Source organism: Cheilinus undulatus, linkage group 10, assembly GCF_018320785.1.
Source record: "Cheilinus undulatus linkage group 10, ASM1832078v1, whole genome shotgun sequence".
NCBI lineage: Eukaryota > Metazoa > Chordata > Actinopteri > Labriformes > Labridae > Cheilinus > Cheilinus undulatus.
The window spans coordinates 36,659,419-36,671,037 of NC_054874.1; the positions used below are offsets into that span (position 1 = coordinate 36,659,419).

The following is an 11,619-nucleotide window of genomic DNA, read 5'->3' on the forward strand; positions in this document are numbered from 1 at the left end:
GAGTCTCTCCCATCTCAGTGAAGCTTGTAACTCCTTCAAAGTAATCATGGGTGTCTTGGGGACTTCTTTCACTGGTCTCTTTGCACAGTCAATCAGTTTGTGAGGATGGCCTCATCTGGGCAGATTAGCACATGCGCCATATTTCTTCCATTGTTGATGATGGATTGTCCAGGGGATGGTCAGTGCCCTGGACAATATATTTTGTATCCTATATAATTTAATATAACAATATAATATAAAATAATATAATATAATATAATATAATATAACGTAATATAATATAGTATAATATAATATAAGTAAGGGTAATGCCTGACGAGGTGTCGAGTTATCAGGGTGGACGATGTGGAGGCCTGAACCCTCCGATGCGCAGTGGACGGTTGCCTCCCTGATAACTGAACACCTCGAAGGACATTAAGTCGCTTATATCATGGTCACCTGCCAAAGAAACAAATTAATGAAAACACTTATAAATCATTTTCTACATTTTTCAGTCAAGATAGAAAGTTTTACTAATCAACCATTCCTTTTCCCTAGCACCGCCTGAAGGCCTGACTAATAACTGGAATAGTCATTCCAATCCCATAACATTCTTAGGAATGTAAATGTTGTTCAGTACTCCAGTAAATAGGACAGACCATAGATATGAAGTTGCAAAGGAACAAAAACAACTTGGCTGCTCAGCGCACTCTCTTAATGGATTTATCTGTGAAAATGCATGAAGACCTACCTAACCTTGCAAAGTAGATGGATTTGCTCATTTCCGTGTTTTTCACTGGCGAATCAATCTTGCAAAAAGCTCCCATCTGAACAGTTTGGGCCTGGTTAGAAAGTGACAGGACCATTGTTTTTTTGTTCAAAAATGACAAAAGCCTACAACCACCATGGTTCACATTATGCAGTTCTCTATGGGAATTAGATAGAAATTAGCTAGAAAGCTATAATCTGGTGCAGAGCATCTCTACTCTGATGAGTTTAATGTTTTTTTCTGTACATGGTCCCTGACAAATAAAGTAAAAAATAAAATATGGAGTGTACTCCTCGGCAGGGGCATACCTCAGTAGCGGTTACATGACGTGTTTTGTTTCTCTGATTGGCAAAGATGTAACAGACAGAACGTTCATCCAATCACCCTCTGAGTTTTTTTTCAAAGGCTCTGCCCTTTCCCAAACGCTGTCTATGGAAGGTTTTCCAGATGGATGTGTGAAACACATCCATCTGGAAGAGCATGGTAAAATAAAATAAAATAAAATAAAATTATGTGTAGTGTATTGTAGCACTGGATATAATATTACATTGTCACCATGCGTAATTGGTTTGAAGATCAGGAGCTGCAAACAATGAGAAGAGCTAACTACAGTAGTAGTACTCATTATAACCCCAAAGTACAGCATGGCTTCAGAATGAAAGTGTGTTCTGATTGTGGGATGTTGCTTGGTAGAATAGATTGTGGCCCCCACTGCTGTTGCACAGTTTGATGGCAGTGGACACAAAGGATTTTCTGAAGCGGTCAGTTTTGCACCTGGTGGGATGAGGTGATGGCCAAATAAATAAATGATGAATATTTATGCACTTATTTTTCATGACATATTTTCCTTTAATTGACATTACTTTGCAGAAATCTGTTTTCACTTTGACATTAAAGGGTGTTCTTGATAATTTTCTTTTGTCAAAATGCCAAATTATATTTATCACAATTTACTTATACAAGCAACAAATGGGTAAAACATCCAAGGGGGTGAATACTTTTTTCATAGGCACTGTAAATATGCTTGTAATGCAATTGTAGAAAAATAGTCATACTCATGCACTTTTAAGTACTTTTAATCAAACTCCTTTCCACCATAAGAGATAACCCAAGTAATTTAACTAAATTATTAAACTCATTAAACTCATTATGTTTCCCTGCAGTGATTTTTTATTTAGAGGTGGTTTGGTGTATTTCTTTATATAATCCAAAATATCATGGGGGTTTTTATTCTTCCTCATAGCAAAGAAAGTTAGTCTCATGTTAATACTGAGGAACTCCTTAATCTTTATTCCACATTTAATATGATTTATAGCATTAATAGAAACATTAAATATTAATTTAAAATGTTGATAAAGAGCATGTATTTTCTTTTTGTCATTTAATCATGGAATTGTTTCTGTGCAAAATATAGATAAATAAAGGTTTTGTAGCAAGCTACTCTAGTTTTTTTTTTAATCTATTTTAAGCCTTAAGCGTTCTGTGCTGTAAATGGGCTTTGTGTAATATCATTTTATCACCATGTTCAAGAGTAAATGTAGGAGAAAAGGTATGCATCATAGAGCAAAGTCTTATTCCAACTCTAACAGCCAAATAGTTTAATTACACAGTCTATTTTTGTTGCAAATATGAATATGGATGGGCACAAATAAAGACATTTGATGACCATTTTATTATGAGCAAAATTTGACCAATCAGAATAAATTCATAAATCCCTCGTCAGTGAAATTGCTTATATTCCTAAATATATTTTGATATTTAAAATTCAGTTATAACTTGCTGATGCACCAAATGCTTCTGCTACAAATGCTCCTGTTGACAGTGCTGAATTAAAATGTTCATGAATACACAAGGTTGTTATCTCACAATAATGTCTTCTGAGCAGCAGGCTCAGTTAGAAAGGATGAGAAATCATCTTTCACCGACCCTGCACAGAAAGTTTTATAATATTGGAAAAGTCTTCAGAATGACAGTGCAAATGACAAGCCCCCCTTACTGCGTTTCAATTAAATATCTGCAGCAGACAATGACTTCTCAGGCTGCGTTTCGCTTTCAAGCAAAAGGCATTAACTGAATCAAAGAATCCATGGTAACCACTGAACTCCACAGCCTTGAAGCCCTTTGACTGAACTGCACAGAATAAGACTCCAGAACAAATCCAAACATTTAAGACTGTGTGGAATGAGCATACTGATTCTCATATCAAGAGATTTCCTCTCCTCTCTATACAATTCTATGATTATGGGGTCCACAGCAAAAACCATCTAATTACACTAGTAAAATTACATCCTCTAAAACCTATAATTACAATAATCTCCTGGGGCAGAAATAGTTTTCTCGCAAACCATTAACCTTGGGTGCCTAAGCCTGGGCTGTTGTATTTTTTACCTGTATTTATCAAGGTTAATTGTAATGCTGACCACACATATCAGACGTGCTCTGCTTTATATCCATGCACTGAAGATGCCGTATGCACACCTTTCCTCCTTAATATGACCTCTTCAAAATTAAGCTCTTACTAGTAATGGGAAAGCCCTAATCCCATACTGATATCAGGAACTGGTTGAATACTGGCTCAAGCAGGTGCAACAACATTGTGGCAGTTAGACCAATGCAAAGCCAATCTAATAAGTGAAGTTCATTGTTTATTAGACGTGCCTGTGTTTTTACAATTTGAAAGCAGTTTAAGGAGCAGTTGTTCCCTCTGAGACCCTTGAAATTGTCTTGGGCCTCTCATCACAACACCGACAAAGGGCAAGCACCAACCTGATTTCCAGCTAAAGTGATTACTCCTTAACCATTCTGGGCTGCAGTGCTGATTATTTTATGGAATTTTACCATCAGCTCAACTAACAGAGGTATTTCACATTCACTTGCTACAGCTCCTGTAGCTTGTAATAATGGGTTAGGGTTAGAACATTTCCACTCCTTGACAGTCCAGTGTTGGTGTGATTTACATCACTCCATCCGATGCTTGGCATTGGACTCAGTGATGTTAGGCTTGCATGCAGCTGCTCAGCCATAGAAACCCAGTCTATAAAGCTCCCACCCCACGTTTATTTTTTTTAGCTTATTTTAATGCCAGAGTTGTTCAGGACTCTTCAGCTATGGAAACAGCAGAGTGTTGGAGACTTCAATGCACCATGCACCTTAGCAGTTGTTGATGCCGCTCTGTGTTATTTATTTATTCTTTATTTTTTTGAGGTCTTCAGCTTAATGGAGGAGTTGCTGCTGTTCCTAAACACTTCCATTTTCTAATAACATGACTAACAGTTGACAGTGGAATATCCAGCAGGGATGAAATTTCATGAACTCTGTTATTGCAAAGATGGCATCCCTCTCAGTACTGCACTTGAAGTCACTGAGCTCTTCAGAATGACCCATCCTGTCACAAATGTTTGACAATTGAAACTATATGGATAGGTGCTTGATTTTATACAAATGTGGCGACAGGTCTGATTGAAACACCTGAATTCAATAATTAACAGGTGTGGCCAAATACTTTTGACCATATGGTGCATGTCTCAAGCTAACTTTTGCTCATCCTAATAACGGGATAAGAGATGGAGCTGAGCCTTGTCCCTCCTAACAAACAGCTACAATATGCCTGACTATGTGTCTGATCAGCTAAACAGGAAGCATATGAATCACTTTCATTCTTGATAAAAATCAGTTCAAGGAGTTAAAAAAGCCTCTCTGTTGAGTGTGCACCTAAAGTTTCCCACCAAATTCATCATTTAAGTCACCTGTAAACATGTTTACTTAAGCTGTAAAAGTAGGCTTACAGCTCCTGCTGTTACAGAGCGATCGCTAGCTTAAAGTCAGCTGGAACACAAAACTAACACTAAATTTTGGCTTTTTATGTATTCGAAGCACAAAACACAACACAGCAGTGTTTAATCACTTTGCTACTGCTGTTTCCCAATCCACCAACATTCAGTTTTTGGGCCTGTTTTCATCTAAAAGGGGTTGTTGTCAGTCTGGAGAGCAGGAAGTGCTCCAGTAGAACAGTAGAATTCTGAAACGCTCTCTGATCACAGGGGTGTTCTAGAATTCTCGAATGTGAGGATTCCATCCTTTAAAGGTACAGTGTGTAAAAATGGGACTTTCAACATCTAACAGTCAATTCTGGAGTGTGATGCTCATTTCTCTGGTGATAACTGTGGGAACCAGTGAAGTTTAAAAATCAATACATGCTTAACTGTTATTTGGTTCCTTCTATGGTGCCACAGAAACAGGCAAAATGCAAAAATCCAAGATGGCAGCTTCCTTGGAGGGGACCCTCCCTATGTATGAATAAAAGGCTTATTCTGAGTTAATTTAAAACATAAATTTAAAAAATGTGTTATCAGATGTCAACACTAATTTAGATCAATCTACTTATAAATGTTATGTTTCATTTTAACCAAGCTTGTTTTGCTAAATGCTAATAGGCTAAATATTACACACTGCACCTTTAAAATACAGATGACATTCTCAGGCTGGACAAAGTCATTGTCTTGATTCAGTCTTTCGCATCAAGGGACTTTGTTTGAACGCCGTTGAACTTACAAAAATGATGCGTTGTAACTTCAAATTTGCCTCCCAGGAGCAAATTCTTATCCGTGTTCATGTTCCTGGAGGGATTGTTCATGCTGGTCAGGATGACCCTGACCATGTGGAGAAGGACCTGGTCTGTAAGACTGGTTCTGAAATCCAGCAAACCAGAAAGAGAAAAGCTCCGAAAGAAGCAGAGAGGCAAACCAAAAAAAGGAAAAGATCCCTGCTCCTTCAGAGAACGTCACTGGGGCAAAGAGGAAATGCCCCAAAGATAAAAATCAAAGAAAGAGATTCAGAGTTTCTAAACAAGAGGAGGCCATCAAATCCTTAGAGGAGAGGGAGACCTCCAGTAAGGAAGACTTTGAAGAGAAGTACTTTCAGTTGGATTCCCTGGGAGAAGGAAGCTACGGTTCTGTGTATGCCGGCTTCAGGAAAAAGGATTTCATCCCTGTGGCCATCAAGCATATCCCAAAGGACAAAGTCGAGGGTTACATGGGTTTGATTCCTCTAGAGGTGGCTATAATGCAGAAATTAACCTCTGGACAAGAGGTCGGGCAATCTGCTGCCATTTCCCTCCTCAAGTACTACGACCTGAAAGACGAGATCATCCTGGTCCTAGAGCACCCATTCCAAGCGATGGACCTTTATGATTACATGGAGGGCAGAGGCGAGCCCCTAAACGAGGAGGATAGCTGGCAGATGTTGAAGCAACTGGTTGATGCGGCGTTGGAGCTTCAGTCAAAGAAGGTGTTCCACAGAGACATCAAAACAGAGAACATCCTGCTGGAAACCAGCTCCGACGTCCCGCGGCTGAGACTGATCGATTTTGGGCTGAGCTGCTTTTCACAGAAGTCATCACAGTACCAGATCTTCTATGGCACTGCTCAACATATGCCTCCAGAGTTTGACACACACGGCACTTACATGGCTGACCCCACCACCATGTGGCAGATGAGGTCGTCCTCTACGAACTGTTGCACTGGGACAAGAATGATTTTGACACATCCAAATTTCTCAGGGGTGAAATATCTATCAGTGCAGATTTACCTCCAGGCTGTAGGGACTTCCTGAAGCACTGCTTAAGAAAAAAGCCAAAGCGGCGTCCCTCGCTGGAGGAGCTGCACCTCCATCCCTGGCTGGCATAAAGACAGCCCAGAGACTTTACTCGACTGTAAATGTTTGTTTTTGCTTTATGCATTTGTGGCTTCATGTGCAAGGCCACAACATGATATCTGTTGATACATCTCTGTAAATGTTTAATAAAGCTGAAACCCTTGTGGTTTGCAACTTGAAATAAACAGTGAAGTTCTTTAAAAAAAAAAAGGTCATGAATCTGTAAATGCAGAGCTCTCTAAAAATACAAAAATTTCATGTTGAGTTTTAAGCTGAATCCTCAGATCTTAATGTGTTTGTCTATTCAAATGTTATTCAAAAAAAAGTCTGTCGTACATAACTTAAGCATTGTTGTAACATTTCCAATAGGTTTATATGGATCTACTCTACCAGCAAAGTCTGCTTTTAAAGCAGAGGACAGAGTGGAGACGGCAATAGCATGAATTTAAACGAGCACAAATATATTTAACAATTTAGAAGCTGGATGTGTATCTGTGCAGATATTTAACACAAAATTCATACTAAAGGTCACATATATAACAGTGGTGTGTTTTGGGCCTTAAAGGGCTATTTCAGTGTTTTTAAAGTTGGGCTGTATGATGTACCTATCAGAAGAAGTAGCATTAGCCTCCAGTGATTTTGGTGAGCATTGCTCCTTTAAGACGGACTCTACCAGCCAGGAAGCCAGGCTGAACAGTCTTACAAATGGGTACAGTTTCTGCTCAGAGCTCTTCTTTTACACTCCTTTGTCAATTAAACATAAAAAGTCATACATGTTTTTCTTTATTTATTGAAGGAAGAAAACACAACGCACACACTGTGTTCAAAATTATTATTCATGTACCGATATTGTTCATTTTTCCTAAATAGTCTATATAATTGGAATTCATTGACTGTGTTTACATGTACTTGAGTATCCCAGTTATGAGTCATGTCCAAGTTTTTTTCATATTCTGGATACTATGTTTACATGTGCACAGAGAAACCCGCTTGTTCATATCCCTGTATTCATTAGAAAAACTAGCATCCTGGTTTCTGATCACTGAATCTTATCTGCGCAGATAGTTGTAATGTTATTTACAACACCAGACAAGGTAAGTTTGAAATTGGAGAAAAATTTGATCACTGTTATTTTGGGTTTAACACAGTTAAATGCCAGCATCACGTTGCAGAAATGGTGTCCACCTGATTCCAACAACGGGAGAAAACACAAATAATCTTGTTTATATTAAGAACGTTTGCTAACAGGTGCATGTGCAGGAAAAAAAGAGACTGAGAGGATGGTAAGGAGTGAAAGAGAGATCTCTGATGAGTACTTTTAATATAACTTGATATTTCAAACTGTTATCACTATTAGGCGATTACAATTATTATTATTAAACACTAAGAAAGTTTGCCAGGAAAGAGCGAAGCAACTTGTTTCACAGGTAACTTACTTCACTAAATAACTGTCCTGGAAAAAACTTCAAAATAAAAGTCTCTGAAAATAGGGGCAGCTCAAAGTGGGCCTTGAAAGGGTTACGCTTTTACTTTGAAAAGTACACCAGAGGAGTCATCATTTTTAAATTACAGGACTTGCAAGTGTTGTCAAACTGTGCAGGATGATTACCGAGTGTTGTCTTTCCATCTTTATCTCACAGAGCTCTAATTCCCGGTAAAGTGGCATGCTCATGTTTCACCCATTGCTGAAAAATCAAACTGTTTAATTCACATTTTACCTAAATATGAGTTGGTTTTGACACAAAAATGCCATCAGTTCAAAGACTGATCCGCTGCAGACACCGCCGCTCAGCTGTCACTCTCTCTGGACAGAGCGGATCAGATGTTCCTCCGCCCCACAGACGCAGTATTCACAGCATCTGAAGTTAAATTAAGTTAAATCACATAAACAGCAGCTTATTTTACCTTTCAGGGTTGATTTGCCATTCATTCAACAGGACTCCACAATTTTATTGGCTCGGCTGAGTAAATAATGAAGTTTAAAGGTTTATGTTTGCTATAAAGGATGTGTGGTTTCATGTCACCTTTTTCCACCTCTAACGTTGATTTTTTTCTTTGTCAATGGCACTGTTCTAGTTCTGTGATTCACTAACCGCCTGATGACCTTTTGCTTGTGCTACAGGATGAGACGTGATGTTGATAAAGTGATCATTTATGATCAGGAAGTCCGTGCATTCTGTATGATGTTGAACTTGACTGGATACTTTGCAGGTTTTTCTGGCTCTTTGGATCAATCTGGTCTTAATGGATTGACCCGATTTGGAAGTGGCTGATGCTGAAAAGAGACCTTCTGTGCATCTCCAACTAAACGAAGCAGAGCAGAGTTGCACTTTCCCACGCACCCGACCAGAGCATGGGCAGTGGAACTGCTCTGATTTACTAGAGAGGGAGCCACTTCCTCCACACTGTGCTTTGCCCTCAGAACACACCACAGCTGTTGTATGTGGAAATTGGAGGTTAGAGTATGTATCAAATGGAGGAATGGTGATGAATTGTCTCAAATGATGTTTGCACATGCCTGTCTCAACTCTATACCTGTCTTTGGCACAATGGTAAGCTGAGTGCTGAAGCTCACATTTGTTCTGTGCCATTTTGTATACATTTGTCATGACTCACAGTCAGCCATGACAGTTGATTTAAATCATGTCTGTAACACAGACGTTCAGAAAGCTCAATCTGTGCTGCAGTATCATACACTTTAATTTACACCCACCCATCTTGAATGACTAGACTCCTCCAGATGCATCTTAAAATGAAATTAATCACCAGGGACTGCCATGTTGAGATGAGTCGTCCACTTGCCATCTGAAATGTGCCATATCAATCAAACCCAGCACACTAATGATCATCCAACAGAAGCTCCAGCAGAGGGGAATTGTTGTCCCCCTGGCGCAGTCATTTGCGTCGATCTATGACCAAAAGCGTATTTGGCCTCCTTCGCAGCCCTAATGGCTGTGCTGCTTTGTCACCCACCGATCTGCTCTCCTCAGCGAAAGATTAATTCTCCCCTTCTCTGTCGAAGTTGAAGAGCCTGACAGCGTGCTCTATGAGTTGTCCCCAAACGAGAAGGAGCCAAAATAGTGGAAACATGCAGAAATTATTTCTAGAGAGGGAGCACTTCAAAGCAGGCGATAGAGAAGAGGCTGAGTGAAGTTCACTGGCAATCTAGGTAGTGCAAAAGAATTTTTTTTGACTTGTCACTGCAGCTGATGAAACTCAAAATCTGCCACTTTGCTGACTTTTTTCCCAGTGATTTTGGTTTTTGTGGAAATCTGCAAAGCCAATGAGCAATGTCGATTTGCTGCAAATGTTGGGAGCAGAGAAGAAACTCTATCAGCCAAGCAAATTACTAAGAAGAAGGCAGGTTTCCCACAAAACAGATATCAGAACATAAAATGTCCTGGCTGTTTTTCAATTTGTCTGCTAGTTTGAACAGCAACAAATCCTCCTGAGATTTATTTTTTCACAATAGCTCCACTCTGTACTTACAATCCTTCTTTCACACTCTCCTGCTGGATAGCACTGAGTCATTCTTCATTAGGAAAGTGCATATACAACTATACTCAAGAAACTCAAGTGTTACAGTTAGGCATTAGACTAGATGTGATGGCAAAGTGCATTGCTGATGCTGGAATTTGAGTGACGTCCATGCGAGATGTGCCGGTCTGGTTTTAATTATACATCTTGTATTTCCGTCCCCTGCTAGTCAGGGCTGACATTTAGCCGTATGCACAGGAACAGTGTTTACAGTAAGGTGCTGATTTACGTTGTGACTCTGAGATGCCATTCATTATTGAGACCAATGTGTTCTAGTCCATCTGAATATGTGTTGTCTTCTCTTTTTGACTGTTTTCCTTCTACAAGTTGAGTTGTTTTTTGCAGGATTCCCAAAGACACCGTTAAAATGAATTACAAACACTGTATCTCACAGTTTGATTCAATCCCTGATTCACAACTCATTCCCCATTTTTTATGAAGAGATGATAGTTTCAGCAGCTACTGCAAGACTGAGATTATTATTATACATTAAAAAGCTAATAAAATGTGTTTAAGGTAACGATATGAAGCATATCTGCAATTTGTCAGCCAATCACAATAACAAAGAATAAAGTCAGTTGTGTTTAAATTGCAAAATATTTTATCATGAAGAAAATGAGTAGGCTTAAGCAGAAAAGGTATGTACCAAAAGCTCATTATTGTAAAGAAAACAATCCTATATCACATATTTTACTTTAAACGATGCTGTGGGAGAGCAGGTGTTATGTTTTCAAAAGTGACCATGTTAACTGGTGACTTTTCAAAATATAGATTTTCAAAAACTAAAAAGGGGGTCTTTATTTTTATTGATAGTCATTATTCTCCCAAACAAATCACCAGTTAAATGGTAGCTGGTTAACACCGGTCTTTGATGTGAAACAGATAATTGATCCTGTTGTTTTTGTCTAAAATGAAGTGGCAAAAAGGAGCAAAAAGTGGCTTAATGGCTTAAAAGTGGCAAAATGTGGCAAAAAACAGCAAAAAGTAGCTTTGTTAGTGTTAGATTTATATATGTAGCAACATTATCTACAGCTTACATAGCTTTTATGTAGCTGCGTTAGTGTTTTCATGGAGGACAGGCTTCTTTCCTGTAAGCAGACTGTTTCCTCTGCTTTATTAAATGGTCTTTAATCTGGTTTTGCAGTTCATGTTTTTGACTTTCGGTAGCCTACTCTTACCTTAACTTTTAAAGTAACCCTGACTTGATAATTAATCCAACTTTATTTTTAAAGAGGGGGTATAATACCTCTCCGATTTCTAAAACATAAATATAAAGTCAAAATGTTGGGTGTCCATACTCCATGTATGCAAATTTTCAAACCGCAAGATAAACGTATGTGGCAGAAATCTTGGAATTAGTGTGTAAACTGATAAAAACGGTTCGTGAAAATCTCTCAGAGATTCTCGATGGAGTGAACAGGGAGCAAACTGATGAGGTCATTGCAATATTACCTACTGACTGGTTCGTGGTTCATCCGTGCTGCTGGCAAAGCAGAACAGACCACCCCCACAAGGCCTCATAGCCATTTAGCCATTGAGAAACACAGTAATTAAACACTTACCAAACAGATACATCCGGCTTTATCCTTTGCTGCTTCTGGTTTTCTTCCCCTCTTTCTCCAGACTATCAGGATCAGACTCCAGGTCTAACATGTACGGACGTATATCAAAATTTGCCATAT

General features: G+C 38.9%; 1 pseudogene; it reads left to right on the top strand.

The window, feature by feature from the left end:
* Positions 1-5,303: 5,303 nt before the first annotated feature.
* On the top strand, positions 5,304-6,432 carry LOC121516140 (annotated as a pseudogene).
* Positions 6,433-11,619: the final 5,187 nt, after the last annotated feature.